Raw genomic sequence first — 13,857 nt, forward strand, 5'->3', positions numbered from 1 at the left:
TGACAATGAGGGGCTCGTCCGGGATATTCTCTTTAAGTTGGAATTTTTCCTGGCAAAATATTGTTTGTTAGATTTTGATAATTTTTTGTTAAACCTTAAAATCATTTACGACCTGTTGGTAAAAATACTGCAGTGTAAAAGTTGTAGGGCGAAAATTTCGATAAACCTGCGTTTTGTGTGTTTATACAAGTAAACTCTCTGTACAATAGAGCTTTAAGTAGAGAGTTATTTGTATCAGAAACGGTGGACGGGCTGGGTTTTAAAGTTATTTATTATACTGAAGAAAGTTATTGCCATTTTAGCAGGAGGAGGCACCCTTGTTGAATTTACTGTTGATCCCGGTAATAGAATTTAATGGTTTTTTTGGGAGACCATTTGTTTCGATAGTTTGAATATTGTGTTTAATAAGTTTATATAGATGTAAAGATATAACCCTTATTAATTTGTTGAGGTTATAAACATTATTAGTTGATTTTAAAGTTTAAATAACCGGTGTCAGTGGGTGATTATTCCATAAAAGTGTATGTATAAGCTTGAATAGATAGTTTTTGCTACCGTGCTCAGTTTTGGGAGTTTTCTTAAAGTTTTTTCATGTTGGTTAAAAAATACAGGAATTTATTATCATTCACCCTTTGGGGTTGTTACTATTTAAAAAACAAGTTTTATTTCCGGTGCCCGATAGGTTTCCCCTGCTATATTTGAGATTTGATTTGGAAAAAAAAAAATTGTCGGTGCTACAGGGGTACAACCCTTTTGTTTAAATAATAAGCTTTACTTTAAAAGGGTTTTGTATAAGGGTTTTTATTAATTTAATTTAATTTTGTAATCCATTTTTTAAGCAATTAGGATTTTATTTAAATGGGGGTTATCATTTGGGAGAGAGGCTTTGGGTTTAAGGACGGGGAGTTTTCCGGGGATTATGTTTCAAAAGGGAAAAAATCAAGCAAAATCTTGATTTGAGAAGAAGAAATATTAGTCGTGAAGAAGATTTGACGGCGATTTGAGGCCCGAAGGGGTTTTGAAAAGGAAACTTGAAAGTGAGGAAGAGCGAAAGGGGTTTTTGAGGCCAGCGTCTTTGAAAAAAAAGCCGAAAGTGAAAAAAAGAAAAGTTTATTTCAAGCTGAAGTAGGATGGAAAAGAAAGACAAAAAAATAGAATTAATGAAGTTTAAAAAAAAATTGAGGCTGGGGATCGCCCCTTATTAAACCCCCCCTAGCACCCCTTTTTAGGCCAAGAAATTTCCTAGGGTTGAAGGTCAAAAAATGGGCATAAGGGTGCTTATATTTGAGCGTTTTTTAAAGTTCTCTTCAGTCAAAAGGTTTAAAAGGAAAATACTAGGGCCCAAAAAGCTTAAAATTCGTTTATTTAAAGGGGAAAGGGCTTGAAATTTCACTAGTTGCCTCCCGAGCAAGCCTCAGAAAAATCAAGAATTTAAAAAAAAAGCCCGTTTTGAAAAGATACCAAAATTTAAAAGAAGACGGTTTTAGAAATAAAATTTTGAGAGAGTAAGCCGGAACAAGGGGGAGGGCCCGTAAAAAAATTTAGGGGTCCTTTAAAATAAAAGGTACTTTTAGTAGAAAGGAAAAGAAATGGGGCCCGATGCTGCGGGTACCCGTTTGATCTTTTTAAAGATCTTAAAATTAAGAGAGCAATTTTTTCAAGTTTTTTTCCCCCCAAAAGCTACTCTTTTTTTTCCCAAAGGAAAAGGGAAACCAAAGGATCGTAGGATTTCCCTCTCTTTGGTGAACGATACTTAGAGGCTCATGGGGGTACAAATTTCAAAAAGTAAAAACTCAAAAATTTCCAGCTTTTTAAATAAATACCAATACGGGCCCTTTTAAATTAAGGTAATCTATTAGAAACCAATACAGCTCTATCACAGAGAAAATAGAAAAGTTACATGCTTCATAGTAATTTAGAGAGGGTTCATGTGGCCAGAGATTGTCGAGATCAGACTAAAATTAGATAAATAAAGAATCCCTAAAGAAAGCCCAACACGGCCGGCAAAAATTGAAAATGTTGCAGGCTCGGTTTGATTGAGCCTGTTTCATGGACGGTACTGGAAAGTGCAAGTTACCGTCCACGCCCCCTAGCACCGGCTTAAGCAGAATTCAACATTTAACATGAAATGGTAGAATTTTGAATTTAAGAAACATCCGCAGATGTGTGTTCATACGGCGGTTATCATGGAAACCTTCAATGTGACACTTACGTGCCTTCCAATGAAAAGCGGCGTTATGGTCCCCAAGTAATAAAAAGCGTGTGCCTAAACGAAGAAAAGATTATGGGGCTGCCCTGCAAGTCCTATGGAGGGCAAAATTAGAAATTACTTTAAAACAAATCGGGCTTCCTTTCACCAAGGAATGGGGCGTAGTGGCCTGGCGAAAATAGGACGTGACTTTGGAGATCAGATTGGATAAGAAAGTATTCCCGGGGTTAAAGTATTTCCAAATTTTTCCCCAAAAAAGGGCTTATGATTGGGGTTTTTATTTAAAAAAGGGGGGAAATTAATTAGCTAAATTTGGGAATTCTTGCCCGTCATTTACAAGTGGGTTACATTTTAAACCCTTAGAAGGGGAAGTCAATTGGAAAACGGGAAATGGATTTTGTTTGGGAATCAAGAGGTGAAAGTTTTTAGGGGACCCCTGGTTCGAGTTAGCAGTAGTTTTGGGGAAAAAAGGTTTTTTGGAAGAAAATCAAATTTCTGAATAAAAATTTTTGTCATATAGCAAAGATGGGTCGGGCCAGGTTGGTACCTATGGCAAAAAATAGACATTGATACACCTTATTATAAGGGTAAAAATAGAAGCTATGGTTTTAGAGTCAGCAATTTGTGACTTAGTTTCCCCGGTCCCCTTCCCCTTTTGTGGGCCTATTATTATTTTCTTTGAATTCCTAATCAGTTACAAATTATTTATCATTTAATGATTAACGTTGTCGTTGCCCTGTCCTTTTTATGTTTGGGGTCCGCCTGGGCTCCTTGCCATTAGTTCTTGTTGCTGGGTCATATGGGGGTTGCGTTCATTGAACGCCGCCTTTCCTTGTTGATCTTGTTTATCATATTTTGGGCAATATTCAGGGTGTACTTGATAAGCCAAATGAGGAAGTGGGTTAGTCGAGGAATAATAAACATAGCTGCTGTTTGTTACTAGAGCACAGGCAGAAAAAAGAGAAGAAAGCAATGAAACCTCTTAAAGTTCCGAAGGTCGAAGATAACGAAATTACGGTAGATGTTCTTAAGAAAGAACAATCAAATGACAATACGTTACAGCGTTTGTGGCAGTATGCTAGGGAAAATAAGATCATGAAAAAAAAAGCGGTAACAAATTTAGATATGAAGTAGAAAAAGATGTGTTGTATAGAATATTTTGAGACGGTGAAAGGTGATTTGAAGTCTGAAACAAGACAAATAGTTGTTCCTAGTAAATATCACAAAAGAGTTATGTCATTAGCTCATGAATCTATAGTGGGTGGGCATTTGTCTGTACGCAAGACGGATCATTGATGTCAACACTATTAAGTGATGGAATTGAGTACCGCTCAAGCCGGTGATAGGGGGCGTGGGGGATGTTGCACTTGTTCATTATCTCTCATGTACAGACTCATTCAAACCGAGTCTGCAATTCTTATGTAATTTTGTTTGGGGATTAATGCTTCCGAGGGATCACTTTGTTTCCAGAATTTTGTACTTCACAACAGCAGGTGTCAAGTGCTGTGTGGCAGCTGTAAAAAGTTGCCCCGTACTTCACTTCAGTGTTGTTATATTTTTCTGGTCCTTCGGGATCATTGATGTCAACACTATTAAGTGTTGAGAATTGAGTACCGCTCAAGCCGGTGCTAGGGGCGTGGGGGATGTTGCACTTGTTCATTTATCTCTCATGTACAGACTCAATCAAACCGAGTCTGCAATTCTTATGTAATTTTGTTGGGATTAATGCTTCCGAGGGATCACTTTGTTTCCAGAATTTTAGACAGGATACAGTCTAGTTTTCACTGGCCAGGTATTTCTAGTGAAATAACTAGATTTTTTGTCGTTCCTGTGACATTTGTCAGAAGACGGTGCCCAGGGGTAGACTTCAGAAAGATCCTTTAGGTGAAATGCCTATTATTGATACTCCGTTCCAGAGAATTGCGATTGATTTGATAGGGCCAATAACGCCTGTATCGGAAAAGGGAAATAGGTACATATTAATTGTAGTTGATTTATGCTACACGTTATCCAGAAGCTGTTGCTTTTACCAAGAATTGAGACTGAAAATATAGCTGAAGCATTGTTAGATATTTTTTGCAAGAGTAGGTTTCCCATCGGAAATACTTAGTGATAGGGGTAGTCAGTTCACGTCACAACTTATGGAAGACGTTTGTAGGCTAGTATCACTAAAACAGTTGTTTACGACCCCTTACAATCCAAAATGTAATGGTCTTTGTGAGAGAATGAATGGTACTTTTAAAAAGCATGTTGAAAAGAAAATGTGCCAAGAACGACCTAAGGATTGGGATAGATATTTGTCTGCGGTTCTCTTTGCAATACAGAGAAGTCCCTCAGTCAAGTACGGGGTTCTCACCATTTGAGCTACTATATATGGCAGGACTGTTAGAGGTCCCATGCAAGCACTAAAAGAATTATGGACAGAGACAGAAGTACCAGAGACACGTAATACGTATGAGTACGTACTAGATTTGAGAAATAGATTAGAACAAACATGCAAGATTGCTAGAGAGAATCTCAGCAACTCACAAGAAGAAGAGTATAAACATCATAATGATAAGAAAACACGACCAAGAAGATCTTGTATTTATCTATTAAATAAAGGAGACAAAGTTTTATTGCTCCTGCCTTCAACACACAATAAACTTGATGTTACAATGGAAAGGTCCATTTGTTGTAAAGTGAAGCAGTTAACAAGTTTGACTACAAAGTGAAAGTAGGTGATAGAATTGGGATGTACCACATAAATCTCTGAAGAAATACGAAGAAAGAGAAGATAGAATTTGTGCGAGTGTAGCTGTAATAGAAGCCGAAAATAATGATGATTACTGGGGTAGTTGATGATGAAAATCTTTTAGAACTAGTAGACACACAAGGTGAAGAGACGTACAGAGATGTTAATGTTAATGATCAATTAACACTTGAACAAAAATCAGAAGTAAATGCGTTGCCTTCGAGAATTTTGAGAGATATTTTTTACTGACGTTCCTGGAACTACAGATCTTGAATCTCACAAGATAGAGTTGACTGACAAAACACCAATTCGTGTTAGACAATATACGATGACCATATGCAAAAAGGACAGCGGTAGAGGATGAAATTAAGAAAATGCTTGAATGTGGTATCATTGAACCAGCAAATTCCTGATTATAATTCTCCAATTGTTTTGGTGAAGAAAAAGGATAATACAAACCGCTTTTGTATTGACTTCAGACGACTCAACTCTGTAACAAAGTTTGATACAGAACCAATGGGTAATGTTGGAGGATGTGATGGCGAAACTTTAAAGAAGATAAGTTCTTCACGAAAATTGATTTGACCAAAGGTTTTTGGCAAATACCAATTGAAGCAAAAATCAAGATATCTCACAGCATTTTCTACAACAGAAGGTAGTTTACCAATTCAGAAAGATGCCATTTGCGGAATTGTCAATTCTGGTGCAGCATTTAATAGAATGATGCGGAAGTTGCTTCTTCCGGAGTGAATGATACTGATAACTATGTTGACGATGTGCCTTGGACATACGGTTTTACATGGAAGAGACACACATGAAGATGTTGAGAAATTGTTCGAAAGAATACGAAAACTCAAAGATCATAGTTAAGCCTTTCTAAATGTATGATTGGATTTGAAAGTATACCATTTACCGGTCATGTTGATGGCAAAGGACAAATGCAAATGGAAGATGACAAATTAGTCAAAATTAGAGGACGCTTATGGGCGACCAGAGTCAAAGAAGCAAACTGAGATCGTTTCTTGGTCTAGCCAGCTGGATACTACAGAAAATTCATTGCCTTCATTTGCAGAAATTGCTTCACCCTTGACAGATTTTCTTACGAAGAAAGGACAGCCAATAAAAATCATATGGAAACCAGAACATGAAAAAGCCTTTACGACATTGAAGCAAGTACTGACACGATCACCAATACTACGACTTCCAGACTTCTTTTCAAAGTCAATTTGTTTTGCAATGTGATGCCTCAGATACCGGAGTTGACGTGGCACTTCTTCAACAGTTTGATGATGGTCTGCTTCCAATAGCTTACGCGAGTAAGAAATTGTTTGAATAGAGAAAGAAACTACTCGGTTATCGAAAGGGAATGTTCTTGCAATGGTATTTGGAATAAAGAAATTTCAACAAATATTTGTACGGGAAAGAATTTGAGCTGCATACAGACCTGCTCCTTTAACGTATATTCAGAAATGTAAAGTTGAAAAGTGGCCGCATAATGAGATGGGCATTATTTCTCCAGAACTATAAATTTAGAATAGTAGCTGTGAAAGGAAAGGACAACGTGTTTTCAGATTACCTAAGTAGACTCGATACTTGAAAAGAGACATTGTAGATTATTCATTTTGTTTGAAAACAGTGGAGTGTTTTCTTGAGTAGGGGGCTGTCAGAATAATTCACAGTTTCACTGTAGATAGTTTTTTTTTTTTTACAACGAGTCAGCGATACACTGAAAGTGTATCATATTTCAATGTACAGTTTCATTTATGAACCTGTTGCTGGGAGTATAAAATATGTATACATGTTTAAATGTCAAATCGTTTCAGCTAGCAAATATGCGCGTTTAGAGAGAGATTTTACATCAGTTAGGAGACACACGCTTATAGAGTGAGGGGTTATTTTTTTATTGGGAAGAGAATTTTGTTGTTTTGAAGAAAAATTTTGTTGTTTTGAAGTCAGTTTTGTTGGTTTGTTTGAAGTGGTTGAATATAATTGTGGTGATCTTAATTGATCAGGGTTTATTGGTTTGTAATTTGTTGTTTTGGTTGTTGAGTTATATCTGTTTGTGAAGATATAATTGGTTGATATTGGTTGAATGTTTGGTATTATATCAAGATTATATTAGTTGCTGCTTTGTTTTGAGGATATATGTAAATATTGGGCGCTTTAGTTTAAGTTGTTTTCTGATGCTGATTAGATTGTGTGAAGTTAATATTGTTGGATGAATGTTTGTGGTTTATACCGTATCTTAAGAGTTGTAAAAATATTCATTTTTTTGTGTTCTTCATTTTGTGGTGATTTTATTGTTGTTTGATCATAAGTTGTTAGAGCTTGGGCTCGCCAGGTGTCTTGTTTCGTATAAAAGACGAGTATACGTGAAAAGATATTTCATATAAGTGGCTGATAAATGATGTGTGTTTGTTTTGGGTGTAAATAATGATCAGAGTTCTTTGTTTTGGGTGTTAATAATAATCAGAGTTTGTTGTTTACATGTATATATTGATTTGAGATAGAAAAGGATAAAAATACCTAAAAAAAAAAGAAAGTGTTAACCAAACAATTACATGCTAGTTTTCCAACTGAGAATATTTCACTCTTATGTCAGGCGGTGCTGCCCAGCCTCCATATCTTGGAAATTGGTTCTAGTATTTATTACTAAATCTTTTCTTAGATTAAATAACATCAAGGCAGACATTTCTCCTGACACTTAATTAGGTGTAATTCGGAGTAATTCCCTACAGGTAAATACGTAACGTACCGGCAAACGGTATTTACCTAGGTTTTCGAAAATGTCAAATAACCAATCATGTACGTTTTACAGATCACATGCTCCTCCATGTACCGAAAACAAGTCACGTGCTCCTCCATGCCTCCAAAGTAAACGCGTACCAATACCCTGCGGTCTCCAGACCGCAGGGAATAAAACATGAAACAATTGTTTTTTTCTTAACGAATTTAACCAGTGAATCATAGCACGTGCGATAGAAATGGGGCTAGATATACAGATTTATGATTCATAATACAAGTATGAAAGACGACTGTGTCACGCATTGACAATTTTCTCTCCTATTAAATCTAAGAATGACGAACTATTACTTTTTTTGTACATAACATTGTCCAAACATTGCGTTAAAATCAAATTAATAGAGTGTAATTTTATAGTTTCCCCCATTTAGTTGCCATTATACATGTATTAATATCTACAATAACTTTTAAAATTATTTCAGTCAGTCTTTGTCAAAGAGAACACGAAAACATTTTTTTAATATATTTACCTTAAGCAACAATTATCATTGAAGCAAAAGTCGATATTAACCAAAATGATAAATAAGGACTTAAATTATTTTGTCAGAAAATGTTGTTATCTTTAACACTGACCCAACTAGAATGCCAGTTTTAAACATTCATTTGTATTTTTTTTTAAATTATAAATTAAATCGGAACCCTGCACGTTAGTGAAAGGGTAAAATATGGTCAAAATTTGATTCATAAAGAATTCTGGCAGTTTCTTTAATGAGATGCCCAATTTTTCCATGGAATGCAGCTACTTATTCATAGCTTGTACCTTTTTTATTCAAATTAAACATATTCTGACAATCAATTAGAACTTCATAGATTTCAATACATTTCCGTCATAGAAATATTTCAATACTAAAAAATGGAGCGTAGTTCACCTTTGTAATGTTCTTTTTAAGGTACGTTTCCACTATATTCCTGACGGGTACTGCAGCCGTTTTTGCACAGAACATATTGCGTTGCTAGATTTTGTCCAATGTTATATGCATATACAAGTTTTGTAATGTTTGGCTAAATTTCATCAAGGTTTATCTTGGTGTCTTTGACTAGGACGTAATCTAGAGTCCTACCTTGTATACTACGGTTCGGTCTGCACTATATCAGAGATGCATGCTTGTTGTTTTCCAGTCAAATAAATTATGATGGCAGTCTTTACTTTTTTCATACCTTAATCAAATGTTGATGCATTCCCTGTCAAAAAGTCATACGAATAAGATTAGGACCCCAGTAGTTTAGCTGAATATTGATATATATTCAAGTGTATGTAGCTCTGTCTTGGTTTTTTCCTTCATATTGTTCTGGACGTTTGTACGATATAAAACAGCAACAAAGGAATAACAATTACTGCGCCTGAACCTATACACAATCTCCGACAGATAAGTAATAAAATGATGATGTCTGATGTCTATTTGTAATAAGTACTACAATTTTTTTAATTTGCTACATGTTCATCTTATGAAATGGACACTACTTAAAACGCTGATTAGTGCGGTCTGAGTAATTTCACGCATTAACCGGCATTATGCATAACTTAAATTACCAACAGGAAACAGGTGTCACACTAGAAAAATTGTTTTAAAATTCTTGTAAACTTTGTTATTTATTCTCGATGTATATCGATACGTATGTGCCGACTCATTTGGTTGAATGGGTAACATCTGTTGCCACTAGAAGACCTAGAGTACTAGGGCCAATAATTCTTCACTGAAAATTGTTTATTTGAAAAAATGTCACCAAAGTTAATTTAAACTCATTTTTCATTTTTGTACTGAATTGTTCATTACATCGAAGAAAACAACAATCATCGTTCAGATTATTTCTTGTTTGGATTAGTAATTTTTCTTCTTTATTCATTTCTTTTTATCGTTTGTCAGAAAACCTTTTTTTTTGAGAAACTCATTTCCTGATGAAACAAACAATCTATATGTGACACATTATTTGACGTCATGGTTTTGTAATTAAATATCGCCATTAAAGTATATGGCTAAACAATATTCAAACTGTAATGAGAAATTTGTTGTCATAAAATTGCATTTTAAAGTAATGGTATCATCTTAAAGATAAAGTGCGTCAACAACCATAATATCCTTACGTCAAACACAAGAAATTGAGAGTTAGTACAATTTAATCGTCTATTCATTGCAAAAATAATTTTTTTATCTCAGTATATGTAAAAGTATATTTCATATAGCCAAAATTAGATTTTGGATGATTGGTCGCAACTCGTCAGTTTTAAAGATTAAATACTGCTGATGCCGGTGATAAGGAGCAAGAGAGAGTTGTTCCACTTTTACATTTAATTTATCTTTCATGAACTTCAAAACTTGACCGTATTTCTAGATCGTTGCCATAATGCTGTTCACTTTCTTTGACGCAGTTTTTAACCGAAAAAGTCACTCATTGGCCAATTTATTACCATAACCATCTTTCTTATTTGTTGCAATAGGTCAGTTTTAGTGAATTAGTATTGTTGTATGCCAGAAGTACTATTGTATCTAACATTCTTTAAATTAAAGCGTGTTTTACACATTTTATAATTCAAAAAACAAAATATTTAATATTAGAATGTCTATATTCAAATGGTATTTTTATGCAGATAATTTGAAGATTAAGTTTAGGAAATATCTAAAGTAAAATAACCACAAGGTTAGCTTTTAAAAAAGCTAGTAGCGACTCGCTTCGTAATTTCCTTCCAGGGGCGTGTTTAAATGTAAAAATGACAGTTCTGTTAGCTTAAAAGACTTCAGCGAACATCAAAATAAAGGTGACATATAAAGTTAAGGAAGCCAGTTCTTTCAGTTTAACAAAGAGGAATATGAGTATATATTATGAAGATGCATGTAAACAGAAATCCCTATGCACATTTACTATATGGCCTGTTGACCCTGACCAGAAAAAAATAGATAAGTAAAATTCATAAAAATGTCTCTTTCTACGAAGTTAAGTTGTAACTTATTTTGTATTGGAATAAGTGACAGATACAAGTCCTAAAGTAAACACAAGTTGTCAATCAATACAGCCAGAAAAGCCGGGATCCTATTTAAAAAATGGATCCCGGAAATTGACCAGTGCAAGAATATAGTTTTCAGAAAAGCTGGGATCATATTAAAGATAAAGAGATCCCAGGCATTGGACAGTTCAAGAATATTGTTTTCAGAAAAGCTGGGATCGTATTAAACCATATAGGGATCCCGGGATTTGACCAATTCAAGAATATAGACTTTGATTTTTCCAATTAATTAGGCATATAATTATAAGTATTGTGATTTTGTTAATAAATAGCTCTAAATATATCTATATCCTAAGTTAAATCCTAAGTAAAATCAATTTAACTTTAATTGCATACCATAAAACAACTTAAGTTTAATGGCCTTTCATTACGACAATAATAAACACAAATATAGTTTATTAGTTTTTTTCTCTATTATCTTATACGATCCCGGATCCCGGGAGTCCCGGATCCCGGCCAGTAAATACATACACTAAATACCGGAAAGGATGAAATGACCGGAAAAAAAGGAAAAATAAAAAAATGCACACAGAACCAGATGTCGTTTATGTTAATTAACCAAACGAAAACTTACTACAGAGTAAACAAGACTGGTGAAATCGCTAAATCAAAAGTCAGTATAAATATGATTTACTGAAAAGAATCCATGAAAACAAACATTTTAATCATCATTATATCTTTGCGCTCAAAACAATACTTCCTGCTTTTTAAAAATGGCGTGAAAATTGAAGGTTTTTTGACGCTATATAAGATCCATTTTGATTGGCTAAATAATTTTGGATCCTAGCCCTGATAGATAAATTCTGTAGAAAGCTGGAAGCTAAGCTTCGATTAAATTTTTGGATGGATTCGGAGTTTTAGGTTGTTTCTCAGTAAAATCCTAACGTAATACCGGCTCGCCGTTGCGAGCCGGCATTAATAGTTCCGTTGTCTTAATAATCTTATATTGGACGTCTAGCTTTGCTATTAGGTCAAATCCGTTATATCTTGACAATTATTTGGTTTCTACTTTCGTATAAACTCTAATTAAAAGCACTGTAAAATAAATTATATTCTTGTTAATCCCAATTAGTTAATAATTTAACTGAAAATACTTAATGTCTCTTTTGTACATAGGATATTATGTGAACGTTATATGTTTTTTCACATTGAAAAAATGAATATTTAATATCCTTTATCTGTTCCAGAAACGATAAATAAATTTACAAGTGAAATAATAGCATGCACCATTAACGGAAGGAAGAATCAGTAATCTAATGAGTACATTATATACTTGATATATATTATCAAAATTTTAATACAAATTGCGTTCTGACTGTAATGAAGTAACAAATGTATTATACATGACCACGCCATTCTCATCAACTAGTATATCTGGTGTTCAGCATAGACCATAATTTCCAATTTCCACTCTGTCTTTCCGGCATATTTGAGGTGATTTGCGTAACTATTCTGACATTAATAAAGCATTTAATTATATGGATTCACGCCACGAAGGCAAACAAAGAAATTAAAAACTTATAAGCTTTCCCATAAACATTTTTAAAAGGTACATTTTTTGTTAACACATAATTTTATGTTTTGTTTCTTCTTAACCTTTTCCCTTATATAAGCGTGTTTCGACGGCTTTTTGAAAAAATGTCCTATTTAGACCCCAAACACTGTTTTTCGTTTGAGAAATGTTGTAAAAAAAAGTGACCTTTTTTTCGGCGCCGCCCCCCCCCATCCAAATAATACATCAGTGGGTTGCCAGAAGGGGGATGTGCCCCCTTCTGTTTGGGGGGTTTGAAGGGGGGCGGAGTCCCCCTCATCGCCAAGAAACTTTTGGACTTGTGAGAGGCTTAAAATGACCCCAGGTTGATCATAAGGTAACGTGTAACCAACGCTGAAAAGCCTTTGACTCTATCTCAATCTCTTGAGAAGTTGCAGCACTTTGAAGTTAATTGTGATGGAAAAAATCGAGGCAAAAAAGTGATTTTTGGCAATTTTGAGATGTCCCCTCGTTGCCATGGTAACAGGAAATTTAAGACTGAACATGTCGTTACAAAGGCAATGGTCCAGTCAACATTTGTGCTAAGTTTGATTAGTATTGAAGCATTTTTCATAGTTTCATAGCAGTTTGAACTTGTTAGAGGAGGCTTTTCAGTGAAAATGGCCATTTTTCACAATATGCTCATGGGGGAAAGGGTTAACTAAAAAAATTATAAATGTTACAAAACAACAATTTTTCACCAAAATTAGGTAAAAGACCACATGTTAACATGGAAAAACTAGATTTTGGGTGATTCCAAGGTTTTTCATCATTTTTTGTTAACCTTTTCCCTTATATAAGCGTGTTTCGACGGCTTTTTGACCCCCCCCCCCCCTTTTTGAGGCCTCAAACAGTGAAAAAATGTCCTATTTAGACCCCAAACACTGTTTTTCGTTTGAGAAATGTTGTAAAAAAAGTGACCTTTTTTTCGGCGCCGCCCCCCATCCAAATAATACATCAGGGGGTTGCCAGAATTGGGGATGTGCCCCCTTCTGTTTGGGGGGTTTGAAGGGGGGCGGAGTCCCCCTCATCGCCAAGAAACTTTTGGACTTGTGAGAGGCTTAAAATGACCCCAGGTTGATCATAAGGTAACGTGTAACCAACGCTGAAAAGCTTTTGACTCTATCTCAATCTCTTGAGAAGTTGCAGCACTTTGAAGTAAATTTTGATGGAAAAAATCGAGGCAAAAAAGTGATTTTTGGCAATTTTGAGATGTCCCCTCGTTGCCATGGTAACAGGAAATTTAAGACTGAACATGTTGTTACAAAGGCAATGGTCCAGTCAACATTTGTGCTAAGTTTGATTAGTATTGAAGCATTTTTCATAGTTTCATAGCAGTTTGAACTTGTTAGAGGAGGCTTTTCAGTGAAAATGGCCATTTTTCACAATATGCTCATGGGGGAAAGGGTTAACTAAAAAAATTATAAATGTTACAAAACAACAATTTTTCACCAAAATTAGGTAAAAGACCACATGTTAACATGGAAAAACTAGATTTTGGGTGATTCCAAGGTTTTTCATCATTTTTTGTTAACTAAAAAAATAAAGAAATATAAATGTTACAAAACAACAATTTTTCA

This window comes from Ruditapes philippinarum, unplaced genomic scaffold (assembly GCF_026571515.1).
Source record: "Ruditapes philippinarum isolate M1 unplaced genomic scaffold, ASM2657151v2 ctg2448_1_1_1_1, whole genome shotgun sequence".
Lineage (NCBI taxonomy): Eukaryota > Metazoa > Mollusca > Bivalvia > Venerida > Veneridae > Ruditapes > Ruditapes philippinarum.